Here is a 20,958-nt window from a genome sequence, read left to right on the forward strand (position 1 = left end):
CCACAGGGCTGGCTAGCTGGCTAGCCAGCAAGCAGGTAGCAATGAAAGTAGGAATCTTTCTTTTTAACCCTGTAAGGGGGTGGTGCACTGTACCCGAAGATACTGCCATATCGGGTCAATGCATAGGGCGACGGAAGCAAGCTTCGAAATCGGCCCCCGTTCTCAAAAATCCATTTAATATATGGTCCCCAGATAGGGGACGTATCAGATATTAAACTGATAAGAACAGATACTACACTTGATCTTAGCCAAAAGGCCGAGAAGCGATAACCGTGAAAGGGGCGGGCCCAACAAGGTCCCCTTCATGGGCACTATCACTGCTTGCTGTCAGGGAGGCTGCCAGACAATTTTCCATGCACACTCTGGGCTGGGGGGCAGTCAACCACCAGTACACACAGCAGAACCTAAACCCATACCATTATTGCTAAGCAGCAAGACAGGGGCCCATTGCACTCCCACGGGGCCTTTTTAAATGCAATCCATAACCCGGATTTGCCAGGAACCCTTCTTACTCCTCCTACTTGCATGTGACACTGGGCTTAGGATCTGCATAGGAAACACACACACAAGCACACACCTACCTTTGTTGCCTGCAGATGCCTCCTTGGCTGTCCCCAAACGGTATCAAACCAACACCCACGGGAAGCTGTAAGCATAGAGGACATGCCTGCACCCCATTGGACTTACCTGTGTGGGTTAAATCCGGGTTATTTGACAACCTATGGCGGTGATGGTTCTGCTCAGGCAGAGCAGTGCTGATGCTCCTCATAAAGCTGTCGCTGCTGTGAAGGTTCTAGGTGACATCACAAATCCCTATGGTTACATACACAACAAAGCTGGGTTGTTGTTGTTTACACTCTGCAAGGCCTGTGGAAGTGAGTGACATCATAGCACTGTAGTTCTGAGGGTTCAAGATGGATGCAACAATCTCCTGTTGCTTCTATGAAGGCCGTAATAGACGACATCACCAAACAGCTCCATAGTCACATACACAGCAAACGAGAGATGTTGTTTACACCTAGTGATGTCAGTGGTATTGAGTGACATCACAGCACAGTGCTAAGGCTCCTGGGCCTGGACACAGCAGCGGCTGCAATATCTCAACGGAGAATACGTTTATATCTATGTGTGTGTGTGTGCATATATATATATATATATATATATATATATATATATATTTCTCCGCCGAAATCACTTTTAAACCCATTTCCACCTTTTTTTCCCTTCTCTTCCTCTTACTTTTTTTTCACGTTTTTTTACGTTTTTCTCCTTTTCGCCTCTTTTCTGGGCGTATTATTCTTCTTTTTCTTCTTTTTTTTCGTCTAATGCATACCCCATCAGTGCAGCAATGCTTATTCAATACCGCCAGCAGATGGAGACACTGGGGGATAATTTTCTAAGGATTTATACTAATTTTTCCTGTCTGAATTTGTCGCACAGAAAGTTGCAGGCCAAATATGTGTGACATTTCTGCGACTTTAGCTTCTAGAGCATTTTTACAACATTATACATAGGTGCTGAATACATAAAAAGCGACTGTTCAGCGACAGACAAGTCGCATCGGCTGAAAGTAGGCCAGAATGTCAGTCCATGTTGGAGCAGGTTTAGATACAGTCTAAAGCATAGATCTCAAAGTCTGTGCACAGAATTTAGCAAGGGCCTCGCACCTTCTGATGCATCAGGTAGGTGCACAATAGCATAGCCTAACCCTCTGTACTTTGGTCTATATTGATGCGGGACATAGACAGCCAGCTGATGACCAATCCATTAGTGCAATGGATGGCTGGAAGCATTTGTCTTTGCCTTTGCAATACCACAGAAGCAATGCATGGTCAATGTACAGCAATGACACACCTGTGTGAACAGCCAGGAGACCCCCCCCCCATGTTATGTTACATAGTTACATAGTTAGTACGGTCGAAAAAAGACATATGTCCATCAAGTTCAACCAGGGAATTAAGGGGTAGGGGTGTGGCGCGATATTGGGGAAGGGATGAGATTTTATATTTCTTCATAAGCATTAATCTTATTTTGTCAATTAGGAACATTCAGCACCCACCCGCTATCAAGGCAGCTGCCTATCATGTCATGCCCTACCTGCACAGGTGTGCTGGCTACTCAAATGATCCAATTAAGGAGGCCATTTAGTCAGCAGCAGCAGAAGTCCTGTGCCTGGACGCTCCAACAGGGGCCAGACACAAGCAGAAGCAGAAGCAGCAGAAGCAGCAGCAGCACCACCTTTTGTTTTTTGGCTGCAGCAGCAGCAAGGCCCACAGGGCTGGCTAGCTGGCTAGCCAGCAAGCAGGTAGCAATGAAAGTAGGAATCTTTCTTTTTAACCCTGTAAGGGGGTGGTGCACTGTACCCGAAGATACTGCCATATCGGGTCAATGCATAGGGCGACGGAAGCAAGCTTCGAAATCGGCCCCCGTTCTCAAAAATCCATTTAATATATGGTCCCCAGATAGGGGACGTATCAGATATTAAACTGATAAGAACAGATACTACACTTGATCTTAGCCAAAAGGCCGAGAAGCGATAACCGTGAAAGGGGCGGGCCCAACAAGGTCCCCTTCATGGGCACTATCACTGCTTGCTGTCAGGGAGGCTGCCAGACAATTTTCCATGCACACTCTGGGCTGGGGGGCAGTCAACCACCAGTACACACAGCAGAACCTAAACCCATACCATTATTGCTAAGCAGCAAGACAGGGGCCCATTGCACTCCCACGGGGCCTTTTTAAATGCAATCCATAACCCGGATTTGCCAGGAACCCTTCTTACTCCTCCTACTTGCATGTGACACTGGGCTTAGGATCTGCATAGGAAACACACACACAAGCACACACCTACCTTTGTTGCCTGCAGATGCCTCCTTGGCTGTCCCCAAACGGTATCAAACCAACACCCACGGGAAGCTGTAAGCATAGAGGACATGCCTGCACCCCATTGGACTTACCTGTGTGGGTTAAATCCGGGTTATTTGACAACCTATGGCGGTGATGGTTCTGCTCAGGCAGAGCAGTGCTGATGCTCCTCATAAAGCTGTCGCTGCTGTGAAGGTTCTAGGTGACATCACAAATCCCTATGGTTACATACACAACAAAGCTGGGTTGTTGTTGTTTACACTCTGCAAGGCCTGTGGAAGTGAGTGACATCATAGCACTGTAGTTCTGAGGGTTCAAGATGGATGCAACAATCTCCTGTTGCTTCTATGAAGGCCGTAATAGACGACATCACCAAACAGCTCCATAGTCACATACACAGCAAAGGAGAGATGTTGTTTACACCTAGTGATGTCAGTGGTATTGAGTGACATCACAGCACAGTGCTAAGGCTCCTGGGCCTGGACACAGCAGCGGCTGCAATATCTCAACGGAGAATACGTTTATATCTATGTGTGTGTGTGCGCATATATATATATATATATATATATATATATATATATATATATATATATATTTCTCCGCCGAAATCACTTTTAAACCCATTTCCACCTTTTTTTCCCTTCTCTTCCTCTTACTTTTTTTTCACGTTTTTTTACGTTTTTCTCCTTTTCGCCTCTTTTCTGGGCGTATTATTCTTCTTTTTCTTCTTTGTTTTCGTCTAATGCATACCCCATCAGTGCAGCAATGCTTATTCAATACCGCCAGCAGATGGAGACACTGGGGGATAATTTTCTAAGGATTTATACTGATTTTTCCTGTCTGAATTTGTCGCACAGAAAGTTGCAGGCCAAATATGTGTGACATTTCTGCGACTTTAGCTTCTAGAGCATTTTTACAACATTATACATAGGTGCTGAATACATAAAAAGCGACTGTTCAGCGACAGACAAGTCGCATCGGCTGAAAGTAGGCCAGAATGTCAGTCCATGTTGGAGCAGGTTTAGATACAGTCTAAAGCATAGATCTCAAAGTCTGTGCACAGAATTTAGCAAGGGCCTCGCACCTTCTGATGCATCAGGTAGGTGCACAATAGCATAGCCTAACCCTCTGTACTTTGGTCTATATTGATGCGGGACATAGACAGCCAGCTGATGACCAATCCATTAGTGCAATGGATGGCTGGAAGCATTTGTCTTTGCCTTTGCAATACCACAGAAGCAATGCATGGTCAATGTACAGCAATGACACACCTGTGTGAACAGCCAGGAGACCCCCCCCATGTTATGTTACATAGTTACATAGTTAGTACGGTCGAAAAAAGACATATGTCCATCAAGTTCAACCAGGGAATTAAGGGGTAGGGGTGTGGCGCGATATTGGGGAAGGGATGAGATTTTATATTTCTTCATAAGCATTAATCTTATTTTGTCAATTAGGAACATTCAGCACCCACCCGCTATCAAGGCAGCTGCCTATCATGTCATGCCCTACCTGCACAGGTGTGCTGGCTACTCAAATGATCCAATTAAGGAGGCCATTTAGTCAGCAGCAGCAGAAGTCCTGTGCCTGGACGCTCCAACAGGGGCCAGACACCAGCAGAAGCAGAAGCAGCAGAAGCAGCAGCACCACCTTTTGTTTTTTGGCTGCAGCAGCAGCAAGGCCCACAGGGCTGGCTAGCTGGCTAGCCAGCAAGCAGGTAGCAATGAAAGTAGGAATCTTTCTTTTTAACCCTGTAAGGGGGTGGTGCACTGTACCCGAAGATACTGCCATATCGGGTCAATGCATAGGGCGACGGAAGCAAGCTTCGAAATCAGCCCCCGTTCTCAAAAATCCATTTAATATATGGTCCCCAGATAGGGGACGTATCAGATATTAAACTGATAAGAACAGATACTACACTTGATCTTAGCCAAAAGGCCGAGAAGCGATAACCGTGAAAGGGGCGGGCCCAACAAGGTCCCCTTCATGGGCACTATCACTGCTTGCTGTCAGGGAGGCTGCCAGACAATTTTCCATGCACACTCTGGGCTGGGGGGCAGTCAACCACCAGTACACACAGCAGAACCTAAACCCATACCATTATTGCTAAGCAGCAAGACAGGGGCCCATTGCACTCCCACGGGGCCTTTTTAAATGCAATCCATAACCCGGATTTGCCAGGAACCCTTCTTACTCCTCCTACTTGCATGTGACACTGGGCTTAGGATCTGCATAGGAAACACACACACAAGCACACACCTACCTTTGTTGCCTGCAGATGCCTCCTTGGCTGTCCCCAAACGGTATCAAACCAACACCCACGGGAAGCTGTAAGCATAGAGGACATGCCTGCACCCCATTGGACTTACCTGTGTGGGTTAAATCCGGGTTATTTGACAACCTATGGCGGTGATGGTTCTGCTCAGGCAGAGCAGTGCTGATGCTCCTCATAAAGCTGTCGCTGCTGTGAAGGTTCTAGGTGACATCACAAATCCCTATGGTTACATACACAACAAAGCTGGGTTGTTGTTGTTTACACTCTGCAAGGCCTGTGGAAGTGAGTGACATCATAGCACTGTAGTTCTGAGGGTTCAAGATGGATGCAACAATCTCCTGTTGCTTCTATGAAGGCCGTAATAGACGACATCACCAAACAGCTCCATAGTCACATACACAGCAAAGGAGAGATGTTGTTTACACCTAGTGATGTCAGTGGTATTGAGTGACATCACAGCACAGTGCTAAGGCTCCTGGGCCTGGACACAGCAGCGGCTGCAATATCTCAACGGAGAATACGTTTATATCTATGTGTGTGTGTGCGCATATATATATATATATATATATATATATATATATATATATTTCTCCGCCGAAATCACTTTTAAACCCATTTCCACCTTTTTTTCCCTTCTCTTCCTCTTACTTTTTTTTCACGTTTTTTTACGTTTTTCTCCTTTTCGCCTCTTTTCTGGGCGTATTATTCTTCTTTTTCTTCTTTTTTTTCGTCTAATGCATACCCCATCAGTGCAGCAATGCTTATTCAATACCGCCAGCAGATGGAGACACTGGGGGATAATTTTCTAAGGATTTATACTGATTTTTCCTGTCTGAATTTGTCGCACAGAAAGTTGCAGGCCAAATATGTGTGACATTTCTGCGACTTTAGCTTCTAGAGCATTTTTACAACATTATACATAGGTGCTGAATACATAAAAAGCGACTGTTCAGCGACAGACAAGTCGCATCGGCTGAAAGTAGGCCAGAATGTCAGTCCATGTTGGAGCAGGTTTAGATACAGTCTAAAGCATAGATCTCAAAGTCTGTGCACAGAATTTAGCAAGGGCCTCGCACCTTCTGATGCATCAGGTAGGTGCACAATAGCATAGCCTAACCCTCTGTACTTTGGTCTATATTGATGCGGGACATAGACAGCCAGCTGATGACCAATCCATTAGTGCAATGGATGGCTGGAAGCATTTGTCTTTGCCTTTGCAATACCACAGAAGCAATGCATGGTCAATGTACAGCAATGACACACCTGTGTGAACAGCCAGGAGACCCCCCCCATGTTATGTTACATAGTTACATAGTTAGTACGGTCGAAAAAAGACATATGTCCATCAAGTTCAACCAGGGAATTAAGGGGTAGGGGTGTGGCGCGATATTGGGGAAGGGATGAGATTTTATATTTCTTCATAAGCATTAATCTTATTTTGTCAATTAGGAACATTCAGCACCCACCCGCTATCAAGGCAGCTGCCTATCATGTCATGCCCTACCTGCACAGGTGTGCTGGCTACTCAAATGATCCAATTAAGGAGGCCATTTAGTCAGCAGCAGCAGAAGTCCTGTGCCTGGACGCTCCAACAGGGGCCAGACACAAGCAGAAGCAGAAGCAGCAGAAGCAGCAGCAGCACCACCTTTTGTTTTTTGGCTGCAGCAGCAGCAAGGCCCACAGGGCTGGCTAGCTGGCTAGCCAGCAAGCAGGTAGCAATGAAAGTAGGAATCTTTCTTTTTAACCCTGTAAGGGGGTGGTGCACTGTACCCGAAGATACTGCCATATCGGGTCAATGCATAGGGCGACGGAAGCAAGCTTCGAAATCGGCCCCCGTTCTCAAAAATCCATTTAATATATGGTCCCCAGATAGGGGACGTATCAGATATTAAACTGATAAGAACAGATACTACACTTGATCTTAGCCAAAAGGCCGAGAAGCGATAACCGTGAAAGGGGCGGGCCCAACAAGGTCCCCTTCATGGGCACTATCACTGCTTGCTGTCAGGGAGGCTGCCAGACAATTTTCCATGCACACTCTGGGCTGGGGGGCAGTCAACCACCAGTACACACAGCAGAACCTAAACCCATACCATTATTGCTAAGCAGCAAGACAGGGGCCCATTGCACTCCCACGGGGCCTTTTTAAATGCAATCCATAACCCGGATTTGCCAGGAACCCTTCTTACTCCTCCTACTTGCATGTGACACTGGGCTTAGGATCTGCATAGGAAACACACACACAAGCACACACCTACCTTTGTTGCCTGCAGATGCCTCCTTGGCTGTCCCCAAACGGTATCAAACCAACACCCACGGGAAGCTGTAAGCATAGAGGACATGCCTGCACCCCATTGGACTTACCTGTGTGGGTTAAATCCGGGTTATTTGACAACCTATGGCGGTGATGGTTCTGCTCAGGCAGAGCAGTGCTGATGCTCCTCATAAAGCTGTCGCTGCTGTGAAGGTTCTAGGTGACATCACAAATCCCTATGGTTACATACACAACAAAGCTGGGTTGTTGTTGTTTACACTCTGCAAGGCCTGTGGAAGTGAGTGACATCATAGCACTGTAGTTCTGAGGGTTCAAGATGGATGCAACAATCTCCTGTTGCTTCTATGAAGGCCGTAATAGACGACATCACCAAACAGCTCCATAGTCACATACACAGCAAAGGAGAGATGTTGTTTACACCTAGTGATGTCAGTGGTATTGAGTGACATCACAGCACAGTGCTAAGGCTCCTGGGCCTGGACACAGCAGCGGCTGCAATATCTCAACGGAGAATACGTTTATATCTATGTGTGTGTGTGCGCATATATATATATATATATATATATATATATATATATATTTCTCCGCCGAAATCACTTTTAAACCCATTTCCACCTTTTTTTCCCTTCTCTTCCTCTTACTTTTTTTTCACGTTTTTTTACGTTTTTCTCCTTTTCGCCTCTTTTCTGGGCGTATTATTCTTCTTTTTCTTCTTTTTTTTCGTCTAATGCATACCCCATCAGTGCAGCAATGCTTATTCAATACCGCCAGCAGATGGAGACACTGGGGGATAATTTTCTAAGGATTTATACTGATTTTTCCTGTCTGAATTTGTCGCACAGAAAGTTGCAGGCCAAATATGTGTGACATTTCTGCGACTTTAGCTTCTAGAGCATTTTTACAACATTATACATAGGTGCTGAATACATAAAAAGCGACTGTTCAGCGACAGACAAGTCGCATCGGCTGAAAGTAGGCCAGAATGTCAGTCCATGTTGGAGCAGGTTTAGATACAGTCTAAAGCATAGATCTCAAAGTCTGTGCACAGAATTTAGCAAGGGCCTCGCACCTTCTGATGCATCAGGTAGGTGCACAATAGCATAGCCTAACCCTCTGTACTTTGGTCTATATTGATGCGGGACATAGACAGCCAGCTGATGACCAATCCATTAGTGCAATGGATGGCTGGAAGCATTTGTCTTTGCCTTTGCAATACCACAGAAGCAATGCATGGTCAATGTACAGCAATGACACACCTGTGTGAACAGCCAGGAGACCCCCCCCATGTTATGTTACATAGTTACATAGTTAGTACGGTCGAAAAAAGACATATGTCCATCAAGTTCAACCAGGGAATTAAGGGGTAGGGGTGTGGCGCGATATTGGGGAAGGGATGAGATTTTATATTTCTTCATAAGCATTAATCTTATTTTGTCAATTAGGAACATTCAGCACCCACCCGCTATCAAGGCAGCTGCCTATCATGTCATGCCCTACCTGCACAGGTGTGCTGGCTACTCAAATGATCCAATTAAGGAGGCCATTTAGTCAGCAGCAGCAGAAGTCCTGTGCCTGGACGCTCCAACAGGGGCCAGACACAAGCAGAAGCAGAAGCAGCAGAAGCAGCAGCAGCACCACCTTTTGTTTTTTGGCTGCAGCAGCAGCAAGGCCCACAGGGCTGGCTAGCTGGCTAGCCAGCAAGCAGGTAGCAATGAAAGTAGGAATCTTTCTTTTTAACCCTGTAAGGGGGTGGTGCACTGTACCCGAAGATACTGCCATATCGGGTCAATGCATAGGGCGACGGAAGCAAGCTTCGAAATCGGCCCCCGTTCTCAAAAATCCATTTAATATATGGTCCCCAGATAGGGGACGTATCAGATATTAAACTGATAAGAACAGATACTACACTTGATCTTAGCCAAAAGGCCGAGAAGCGATAACCGTGAAAGGGGCGGGCCCAACAAGGTCCCCTTCATGGGCACTATCACTGCTTGCTGTCAGGGAGGCTGCCAGACAATTTTCCATGCACACTCTGGGCTGGGGGGCAGTCAACCACCAGTACACACAGCAGAACCTAAACCCATACCATTATTGCTAAGCAGCAAGACAGGGGCCCATTGCACTCCCACGGGGCCTTTTTAAATGCAATCCATAACCCGGATTTGCCAGGAACCCTTCTTACTCCTCCTACTTGCATGTGACACTGGGCTTAGGATCTGCATAGGAAACACACACACAAGCACACACCTACCTTTGTTGCCTGCAGATGCCTCCTTGGCTGTCCCCAAACGGTATCAAACCAACACCCACGGGAAGCTGTAAGCATAGAGGACATGCCTGCACCCCATTGGACTTACCTGTGTGGGTTAAATCCGGGTTATTTGACAACCTATGGCGGTGATGGTTCTGCTCAGGCAGAGCAGTGCTGATGCTCCTCATAAAGCTGTCGCTGCTGTGAAGGTTCTAGGTGACATCACAAATCCCTATGGTTACATACACAACAAAGCTGGGTTGTTGTTGTTTACACTCTGCAAGGCCTGTGGAAGTGAGTGACATCATAGCACTGTAGTTCTGAGGGTTCAAGATGGATGCAACAATCTCCTGTTGCTTCTATGAAGGCCGTAATAGACGACATCACCAAACAGCTCCATAGTCACATACACAGCAAAGGAGAGATGTTGTTTACACCTAGTGATGTCAGTGGTATTGAGTGACATCACAGCACAGTGCTAAGGCTCCTGGGCCTGGACACAGCAGCGGCTGCAATATCTCAACGGAGAATACGTTTATATCTATGTGTGTGTGTGCGCATATATATATATATATATATATATATATATATATATATATATTTCTCCGCCGAAATCACTTTTAAACCCATTTCCACCTTTTTTTCCCTTCTCTTCCTCTTACTTTTTTTTCACGTTTTTTTACGTTTTTCTCCTTTTCGCCTCTTTTCTGGGCGTATTATTCTTCTTTTTCTTCTTTTTTTTCGTCTAATGCATACCCCATCAGTGCAGCAATGCTTATTCAATACCGCCAGCAGATGGAGACACTGGGGGATAATTTTCTAAGGATTTATACTGATTTTTCCTGTCTGAATTTGTCGCACAGAAAGTTGCAGGCCAAATATGTGTGACATTTCTGCGACTTTAGCTTCTAGAGCATTTTTACAACATTATACATAGGTGCTGAATACATAAAAAGCGACTGTTCAGCGACAGACAAGTCGCATCGGCTGAAAGTAGGCCAGAATGTCAGTCCATGTTGGAGCAGGTTTAGATACAGTCTAAAGCATAGATCTCAAAGTCTGTGCACAGAATTTAGCAAGGGCCTCGCACCTTCTGATGCATCAGGTAGGTGCACAATAGCATAGCCTAACCCTCTGTACTTTGGTCTATATTGATGCGGGACATAGACAGCCAGCTGATGACCAATCCATTAGTGCAATGGATGGCTGGAAGCATTTGTCTTTGCCTTTGCAATACCACAGAAGCAATGCATGGTCAATGTACAGCAATGACACACCTGTGTGAACAGCCAGGAGACCCCCCCCATGTTATGTTACATAGTTACATAGTTAGTACGGTCGAAAAAAGACATATGTCCATCAAGTTCAACCAGGGAATTAAGGGGTAGGGGTGTGGCGCGATATTGGGGAAGGGATGAGATTTTATATTTCTTCATAAGCATTAATCTTATTTTGTCAATTAGGAACATTCAGCACCCACCCGCTATCAAGGCAGCTGCCTATCATGTCATGCCCTACCTGCACAGGTGTGCTGGCTACTCAAATGATCCAATTAAGGAGGCCATTTAGTCAGCAGCAGCAGAAGTCCTGTGCCTGGACGCTCCAACAGGGGCCAGACACAAGCAGAAGCAGAAGCAGCAGAAGCAGCAGCAGCACCACCTTTTGTTTTTTGGCTGCAGCAGCAGCAAGGCCCACAGGGCTGGCTAGCTGGCTAGCCAGCAAGCAGGTAGCAATGAAAGTAGGAATCTTTCTTTTTAACCCTGTAAGGGGGTGGTGCACTGTACCCGAAGATACTGCCATATCGGGTCAATGCATAGGGCGACGGAAGCAAGCTTCGAAATCGGCCCCCGTTCTCAAAAATCCATTTAATATATGGTCCCCAGATAGGGGACGTATCAGATATTAAACTGATAAGAACAGATACTACACTTGATCTTAGCCAAAAGGCCGAGAAGCGATAACCGTGAAAGGGGCGGGCCCAACAAGGTCCCCTTCATGGGCACTATCACTGCTTGCTGTCAGGGAGGCTGCCAGACAATTTTCCATGCACACTCTGGGCTGGGGGGCAGTCAACCACCAGTACACACAGCAGAACCTAAACCCATACCATTATTGCTAAGCAGCAAGACAGGGGCCCATTGCACTCCCACGGGGCCTTTTTAAATGCAATCCATAACCCGGATTTGCCAGGAACCCTTCTTACTCCTCCTACTTGCATGTGACACTGGGCTTAGGATCTGCATAGGAAACACACACACAAGCACACACCTACCTTTGTTGCCTGCAGATGCCTCCTTGGCTGTCCCCAAACGGTATCAAACCAACACCCACGGGAAGCTGTAAGCATAGAGGACATGCCTGCACCCCATTGGACTTACCTGTGTGGGTTAAATCCGGGTTATTTGACAACCTATGGCGGTGATGGTTCTGCTCAGGCAGAGCAGTGCTGATGCTCCTCATAAAGCTGTCGCTGCTGTGAAGGTTCTAGGTGACATCACAAATCCCTATGGTTACATACACAACAAAGCTGGGTTGTTGTTGTTTACACTCTGCAAGGCCTGTGGAAGTGAGTGACATCATAGCACTGTAGTTCTGAGGGTTCAAGATGGATGCAACAATCTCCTGTTGCTTCTATGAAGGCCGTAATAGACGACATCACCAAACAGCTCCATAGTCACATACACAGCAAAGGAGAGATGTTGTTTACACCTAGTGATGTCAGTGGTATTGAGTGACATCACAGCACAGTGCTAAGGCTCCTGGGCCTGGACACAGCAGCGGCTGCAATATCTCAACGGAGAATACGTTTATATCTATGTGTGTGTGTGCGCATATATATATATATATATATATATATATATATATATATATATATATATATTTCTCCGCCGAAATCACTTTTAAACCCATTTCCACCTTTTTTTCCCTTCTCTTCCTCTTACTTTTTTTTCACGTTTTTTTACGTTTTTCTCCTTTTCGCCTCTTTTCTGGGCGTATTATTCTTCTTTTTCTTCTTTTTTTTCGTCTAATGCATACCCCATCAGTGCAGCAATGCTTATTCAATACCGCCAGCAGATGGAGACACTGGGGGATAATTTTCTAAGGATTTATACTGATTTTTCCTGTCTGAATTTGTCGCACAGAAAGTTGCAGGCCAAATATGTGTGACATTTCTGCGACTTTAGCTTCTAGAGCATTTTTACAACATTATACATAGGTGCTGAATACATAAAAAGCGACTGTTCAGCGACAGACAAGTCGCATCGGCTGAAAGTAGGCCAGAATGTCAGTCCATGTTGGAGCAGGTTTAGATACAGTCTAAAGCATAGATCTCAAAGTCTGTGCACAGAATTTAGCAAGGGCCTCGCACCTTCTGATGCATCAGGTAGGTGCACAATAGCATAGCCTAACCCTCTGTACTTTGGTCTATATTGATGCGGGACATAGACAGCCAGCTGATGACCAATCCATTAGTGCAATGGATGGCTGGAAGCATTTGTCTTTGCCTTTGCAATACCACAGAAGCAATGCATGGTCAATGTACAGCAATGACACACCTGTGTGAACAGCCAGGAGACCCCCCCCATGTTATGTTACATAGTTACATAGTTAGTACGGTCGAAAAAAGACATATGTCCATCAAGTTCAACCAGGGAATTAAGGGGTAGGGGTGTGGCGCGATATTGGGGAAGGGATGAGATTTTATATTTCTTCATAAGCATTAATCTTATTTTGTCAATTAGGAACATTCAGCACCCACCCGCTATCAAGGCAGCTGCCTATCATGTCATGCCCTACCTGCACAGGTGTGCTGGCTACTCAAATGATCCAATTAAGGAGGCCATTTAGTCAGCAGCAGCAGAAGTCCTGTGCCTGGACGCTCCAACAGGGGCCAGACACAAGCAGAAGCAGAAGCAGCAGAAGCAGCAGCAGCACCACCTTTTGTTTTTTGGCTGCAGCAGCAGCAAGGCCCACAGGGCTGGCTAGCTGGCTAGCCAGCAAGCAGGTAGCAATGAAAGTAGGAATCTTTCTTTTTAACCCTGTAAGGGGGTGGTGCACTGTACCCGAAGATACTGCCATATCGGGTCAATGCATAGGGCGACGGAAGCAAGCTTCGAAATCGGCCCCCGTTCTCAAAAATCCATTTAATATATGGTCCCCAGATAGGGGACGTATCAGATATTAAACTGATAAGAACAGATTTTTTTTTTTTTTTTTTTTTTTTAAACCTTCAGGTTTGAATTAAAACGTAATCGTTCAGGTTTACTTCACGTTTGCCTCTCAGATTTACTGAACTTAGTCACAATTCATCAAACTCATCATTAGGTTACTTTATCAACATATAACAAAATTCACCCAAAAACAAAGTACATAGCATAACAACACACCACCCTCAAACCCTCACCACGTGTCTCCATTTTAAAAACTTCCAAATCCCCTCTGCATCATCCTCTCCAAATCTCTTCTTATCCCACAAATATACAGTATGCAATCTATCTAATATCATTCTCATACACTCTTCAACCGACACATCCTTCTTCTTAAATATATACAAATTCCTAACATCCCACAATACCTCCTTAATTATCGCTAACAACACATACAACATTCTCTCCTTCCTCCCACCTACCACCCCCAGACCAACCATAATCACTTCAAAAGACCACTTTCTTACCCCCATCAATTCTTTGGCCAACGGACCAATTCCCTTCCACACTTCTTGCGCTCTATCACAATTCCAAAACAAATGCATAATACTCTCATTCCCTCCACAACCCTCTCTCGGACATCTCTCACTCCTTCCAATCCCCCGACTCTTCTGTACCTCTCTCACTGGCAATGCACCATGCAAACTCTGCCATACAATCTCTCTCTGTCTATTAGTCATACCATCTGTCTGCAAACTCTTCCACACTTTACTCACATTCTGTCCTCTCACCATATTAATATTACACTGAACTTCCTTCTCCCTAATACACTTCACCATACTCTTCTTCTCCTTTAACACATCCTGTCTCACACCTATCAAACCAAACTTTCTCATGAACACCTCAACAAACCCATACCAACCAGGACTCACCAAAGCATACGGCTTTCTCAGATCTCTCTCCATCCACCCTAATCTGCATAACACACCCCCTCCTAGAAACCTCATCATACATGCAAATTTCCACTGCTCTCCCATACTTCTCCTCACAGCAAACAATAGATTAATCCCCAGATACACTTCAACATTAGGAAAATTCATTCCTCCATTCCTACACTCTTTCATCACATTCTCTCTTCTCACCTTCTCCACTTTCGACCCCCAGAAAAATACAAACAAAATCCTATTCAACTTTCTCAGTGTCATATAACCTGGTGGAAACACCAAAGCCACATACAACAGGATCGGCAATATCACACTCTTGATCACCACAATCTTACCAATCATTGACAACTCTCTCATACTCCAAAAATCCAACTTCCTCTTTATTCTAACACCAACCTCTTCCCAACTTTCTCTTCCATCCAGCCTCTCATCAAATTTAACTCCCAACACCTTAATCGCTCCGTCTACACATTTCACCCCTACATCCTCTACTTCATACATCCTTCCAAAAACCTTATACTCACTCTTATCCCAATTAACTCTAAAACCAGAAGCACCACAAAAATACCCAGCCAACAACTTTGCTCTCTGCAAAGCTCCAACATACTCACAGATCACACAAACATCATCCATATATGCCAACACTTTCAAGTCTCTCCCACCACTCCCAGGAATCCTCACACCTCTCATACACTTATCCCTTCTCAACAACTCCAACAAAGGCTCTATCGCACATATAAAGACCAAGGGTGACAGGGGACACCCCTGTCTCACTCCAGAACACACATTCACTTTCTTACTAACCCAGCCATTAATTAATACTTTACTATACACTCCATCATACAATACTCTAATCATTTTAACAAAACCTTCCGGAAAACCCATTCTATCCAACACTTTAAATAAAAACTCATGTGACAACCTATCAAAAGCTTTCTCAAAATCCAAAGACAACACTCCAACACACTGATCTCTACCCAAGCAATCCCATAATACATCACGCAACAAACCCAAATTCTCACTTATCCTTCTTTTTGGCACACCACATACTTGTTCTTCTCCAATCACCTGATCAATCACATCCCTCATTCTATTTGCCAACACCTTTGCAAGAATTTTATAATCAACATTCAATAACGTAATCGGTCTCCAATTCCTCACATCCTTTCTATCCCCTTTTTTAAAGATCAATACCACCACTCCACTCTTCATACTTTCCTCCAATCTACCATTCTTGCACACAAAATCATAAATCTCCACCAAATCCACTTTAACCGTCTCCCACATTCTAGCATAAAATTCCACCGGCAACCCATCCTCACCTGGTGTCTTATTTCTAGCCATACTTTTAATCACCAACTCCAATTCTTTCACTCCCACACCTTTCACCAGGCTATCTGCCTCCCTGTCATGCACTCTGCTCTCAATCTTCCCAATCACCTCAGACTGCAGACCCATATCACACTCCTTCTCAGCATATAAATCCTTATAAAAATCCTCAACCACACTCAACACTCTTTTACCTTTAACCATCACACCATCCTTATCATACACCTCTATCAACTCCTCTCTTTTACCAGACACCCTTTTAAAGAAAAACCTTGAGCATCTCTCACCCTTCTCCAACTTATTCAACTTAGCCTGATACACAATCTCTCTTCCTCTCTCCAACATCCACTTCTCTACTTCCTTCTTAATCTCTTCAATCTCACTCTCCACACAACCACCACTCTTCCTCCATTTTTTCAAAAAGATCAATCTCTTCTGCAGCCACTCATACCTTCTTCTCTTTCCCGCAGCTCTCTTATACCCCTCTCTTTTAAAGAAAACATGCGTTCTCTCCTTCACCCAACTCCACCACTGCAATACATCCACAAAATCAGCTTTCCTCCTCTTCCAAACCTCATACTTCTTCACATACCTCTCATACACCCCTCCCTCCTCCATCAAACTAACATTCAATTTCCATAAACCCCGCCCACTCAAACATTCCACATTAAACCCCAAATCACATCTTACACACTCATGATCTGAATACAATACCTTCATTTGCATATACTCCCTACCCACCACTCCTTTTGACACAAAACACATATCCAATCTTGAAGCACACTTTCCCCTATCTGAAAAATAAGTCGGACACACATCAACATTACACAATTTAGCCACATCTTGCAACCTCAAATCATTCACCACATTCCTCAACATCCTACCAGATACATCGATCTTACTCCCTTCAATCTCACAATTGAAATCCCCCACACATACCATAGGCTCTCTCCCCGGCAAAAACAACTTTAACTTCTCAAACAACTCCACCCTCTCATTCTTCTTAACAGACGCATACACATTAAATATTCGAACCTTAACTCCACCCACCTCCACCTTAACCATCAAACACCTTCCCTCTTCAATCACTGTATGGCTCTCTACCTTGAACATCTTATCCTTAAATAACACACCAACCCCATCATTCCTATTTACAGAAGACATAGACCACACAGAATCCCCATATCCCCACTCCCCCTTCCCTACCTCTTCCACCAACCCACACTCTTGTACACAAATAACATCAGCCCCCATACCTGCCAACTCCTGCAAAATTGCAGCCCTCCTAACCCTACTCCTAAACACCCTAACATTAGATGAAATGATTTTAAAAGACATACTACTATCCCCATATGAAAAAAACAAACAAAGGAAAAAACAACAACAAAACAATCACCTATATACAAAAGAAAACACCAATCAATGCGATGTTCTACGGGTTAAGGTACCAAGCGGTACTTGTCCATCACCTTCCTGATCCACCTCGGATCTAAATAATGGTTCGAAAGGGTTTCTCGAACTAAACGAAGTCTCCTCACTCCTCTCAGCCCATTCTTTCTTTCTCGCTTTTTTTGGATACCTGTGACACAAATCATCCGCCACTTTCTTCCCTCTATGCCTTCCTGAAGACACAGCACTCTCTGAATCGGTAGTAAAATCTTCAATCACAGGCTCATTCTCCATCTCTTCCTCCAACTCCTTCTGCACCACAGCCACAGTCTTGCTCTCCATAAGCTTAAGTCCAGGTTTTCCCGCCAAAACGGATTTTCCCTCCAAAATGGGCTTTCCCTCCAAAATTGGATTTCCCTCCAAAACTGGAGTCCCCTCCAAAACTGGAGTCCCCTCCATCACAGCACTTGTCTCCATTTTATCTCTCTCTTCCAGGTATCTCTTTCCCTCCTCCTGCTTCCTTTCTACCTCTTTCTGTCTTTCGATCTTCTCCTCCTCCCTCCTTTTTCTCTCTTCCGGGCACTCTCTCATCACATGTCCAGCCTCTCCACATACATGGCATTTTTTTGGCTCAGGACACGCATTGGCCTCATGTCCCTCTTTCTGGCAATTCCTGCACACTCTCACAGCCGCACAATTCTCCTTCACATGCCCAAACATATGGCACTTTCTGCAGAACATGGGCTGCCCAGGGTAGGTAAGATAACCTCTCTGCCCCGCAATAGAAAAACTCGCCGGGGGATGCTGCACTCCGTAAATTCCACTGGCATCTTGCTTCAACTTCACTAAAAACTTATACTCCGCATTAAACACTCCCAATATGCTCTTCTGTGCAATCCCTCCTCTGACAGTCTCACAGTACTGCTTCAAAAAATTTTCCACCAACTTCACATCCATAAACGGGTTGTATACACGGACTAAAAGGGGTTTCTCCTCCAACTCAAACAAAGGCTCAAACGACACATTCTTCATAATGGTATTTTCCACATTCTCACGCAGGCTCTGGTAAAAGGACAGGCACCCATTAATAGTGTAGAAACTCACATCATATATACCTTGCCGCTTACTTTCCTGTAAGCAAAAGACGTCCTTCATCGGTATCCCGGCCATGTCCTCCACCAAACGACGCCCCACAAACGTGATCTTATTCTTCTCCACATCAGAAACCTCCACCTTCACCCGAATAGTGTTCTTAACGAATCCAGCTGCCATCTTCTCTGTCGGTCTGAGACCACAGTATCGCCTCCTGAAAAAACCCTCTGCAAGCAGAGAAACACGCACCCCTGACCCAGACCAAGTTTACACTTGATCTGAGCCAAAAGGCCGAGAAGCGATAACCGTGAAAGGGGCGGGCCCAACAAGGTCCCCTTCATGGGCACTATCACTGCTTGCTGTCAGGGAGGCTGCCAGACAATTTTCCATGCACACTCTGGGCTGGGGGGCAGTCAACCACCAGTACACACAGCAGAACCTAAACCCATACCATTATTGCTAAGCAGCAAGACAGGGGCCCATTGCACTCCCACGGGGCCTTTTTAAATGCAATCCATAACCCGGATTTGCCAGGAACCCTTCTTACTCCTCCTACTTGCATGTGACACTGGGCTTAGGATCTGCATAGGAAACACACACACAAGCACACACCTACCTTTGTTGCCTGCAGATGCCTCCTTGGCTGTCCCCAAACGGTATCAAACCAACACCCACGGGAAGCTGTAAGCATAGAGGACATGCCTGCACCCCATTGGACTTACCTGTGTGGGTTAAATCCGGGTTATTTGACAACCTATGGCGGTGATGGTTCTGCTCAGGCAGAGCAGTGCTGATGCTCCTCATAAAGCTGTCGCTGCTGTGAAGGTTCTAGGTGACATCACAAATCCCTATGGTTACATACACAACAAAGCTGGGTTGTTGTTGTTTACACTCTGCAAGGCCTGTGGAAGTGAGTGACATCATAGCACTGTAGTTCTGAGGGTTCAAGATGGATGCAACAATCTCCTGTTGCTTCTATGAAGGCCGTAATAGACGACATCACCAAACAGCTCCATAGTCACATACACAGCAAAGGAGAGATGTTGTTTACACCTAGTGATGTCAGTGGTATTGAGTGACATCACAGCACAGTGCTAAGGCTCCTGGGCCTGGACACAGCAGCGGCTGCAATATCTCAACGGAGAATACGTTTATATCTATGTGTGTGTGTGCGCATATATATATATATATATATATATATATATATATATATATATATATATTTCTCCGCCGAAATCACTTTTAAACCCATTTCCACCTTTTTTTCCCTTCTCTTCCTCTTACTTTTTTTTCACGTTTTTTTACGTTTTTCTCCTTTTCGCCTCTTTTCTGGGCGTATTATTCTTCTTTTTCTTCTTTTTTTTCGTCTAATGCATACCCCATCAGTGCAGCAATGCTTATTCAATACCGCCAGCAGATGGAGACACTGGGGGATAATTTTCTAAGGATTTATACTGATTTTTCCTGTCTGAATTTGTCGCACAGAAAGTTGCAGGCCAAATATGTGTGACATTTCTGCGACTTTAGCTTCTAGAGCATTTTTACAACATTATACATAGGTGCTGAATACATAAAAAGCGACTGTTCAGCGACAGACAAGTCGCATCGGCTGAAAGTAGGCCAGAATGTCAGTCCATGTTGGAGCAGGTTTAGATACAGTCTAAAGCATAGATCTCAAAGTCTGTGCACAGAATTTAGCAAGGGCCTCGCACCTTCTGATGCATCAGGTAGGTGCACAATAGCATAGCCTAACCCTCTGTACTTTGGTCTATATTGATGCGGGACATAGACAGCCAGCTGATGACCAATCCATTAGTGCAATGGATGGCTGGAAGCATTTGTCTTTGCCTTTGCAATACCACAGAAGCAATGCATGGTCAATGTACAGCAATGACACACCTGTGTGAACAGCCAGGAGACCCCCCCCATGTTATGTTACATAGTTACATAGTTAGTACGGTCGAAAAAAGACATATGTCCATCAAGTTCAACCAGGGAATTAAGGGGTAGGGGTGTGGCGCGATATTGGGGAAGGGATGAGATTTTATATTTCTTCATAAGCATTAATCTTATTTTGTCAATTAGGAACATTCAGCACCCACCCGCTATCAAGGCAGCTGCCTATCATGTCATGCCCTACCTGCACAGGTGTGCTGGCTACTCAAATGATCCAATTAAGGAGGCCATTTAGTCAGCAGCAGCAGAAGTCCTGTGCCTGGACGCTCCAACAGGGGCCAGACACAAGCAGAAGCAGAAGCAGCAGAAGCAGCAGCAGCACCACCTTTTGTTTTTTGGCTGCAGCAGCAGCAAGGCCCACAGGGCTGGCTAGCTGGCTAGCCAGCAAGCAGGTAGCAATGAAAGTAGGAATCTTTCTTTTTAACCCTGTAAGG

At 45.2% G+C, this 20,958-nt stretch overlaps 6 non-coding genes and 1 pseudogene across 6 annotated transcripts; all 7 read right to left on the reverse strand.

Moving 5' to 3' along the window:
* Window positions 1-77: 77 nt before the first annotated feature.
* On the reverse strand, window positions 78-268 carry LOC130324385 (U2 spliceosomal RNA). The gene has a single exon (XR_008869395.1). It is a non-coding gene; the product is annotated as a U2 spliceosomal RNA (small nuclear RNA).
* A 2,079-nt stretch (window positions 269-2,347) lies between these two features.
* Window positions 2,348-2,538, reverse strand: LOC130324386 (U2 spliceosomal RNA). Its single transcript, XR_008869396.1, has one exon. It is a non-coding gene; the product is annotated as a U2 spliceosomal RNA (small nuclear RNA).
* Window positions 2,539-4,624: 2,086 nt separating this feature from the next.
* LOC130324375 (U2 spliceosomal RNA) lies at window positions 4,625-4,815 on the reverse strand. The gene has a single exon (XR_008869387.1). It is a non-coding gene; the product is annotated as a U2 spliceosomal RNA (small nuclear RNA).
* A 2,079-nt stretch (window positions 4,816-6,894) lies between these two features.
* LOC130324387 (U2 spliceosomal RNA) lies at window positions 6,895-7,085 on the reverse strand. The gene has a single exon (XR_008869397.1). It is a non-coding gene; the product is annotated as a U2 spliceosomal RNA (small nuclear RNA).
* Window positions 7,086-9,162: 2,077 nt separating this feature from the next.
* LOC130324388 (U2 spliceosomal RNA) lies at window positions 9,163-9,353 on the reverse strand. The gene has a single exon (XR_008869398.1). It is a non-coding gene; the product is annotated as a U2 spliceosomal RNA (small nuclear RNA).
* Window positions 9,354-11,434: 2,081 nt separating this feature from the next.
* Window positions 11,435-11,625, reverse strand: LOC130324376 (U2 spliceosomal RNA). The gene has a single exon (XR_008869388.1). It is a non-coding gene; the product is annotated as a U2 spliceosomal RNA (small nuclear RNA).
* Window positions 11,626-13,714: 2,089 nt separating this feature from the next.
* Window positions 13,715-13,920, reverse strand: LOC130324384 (U2 spliceosomal RNA; annotated as a pseudogene).
* Between the last annotated feature and the right edge of the window lie 7,038 nt (window positions 13,921-20,958).

The sequence above is a fragment of the Hyla sarda genome, unplaced genomic scaffold, assembly GCF_029499605.1.
Source record: "Hyla sarda isolate aHylSar1 unplaced genomic scaffold, aHylSar1.hap1 scaffold_2640, whole genome shotgun sequence".
In the NCBI taxonomy this organism is placed as follows: Eukaryota; Metazoa; Chordata; class Amphibia; order Anura; family Hylidae; genus Hyla; species Hyla sarda.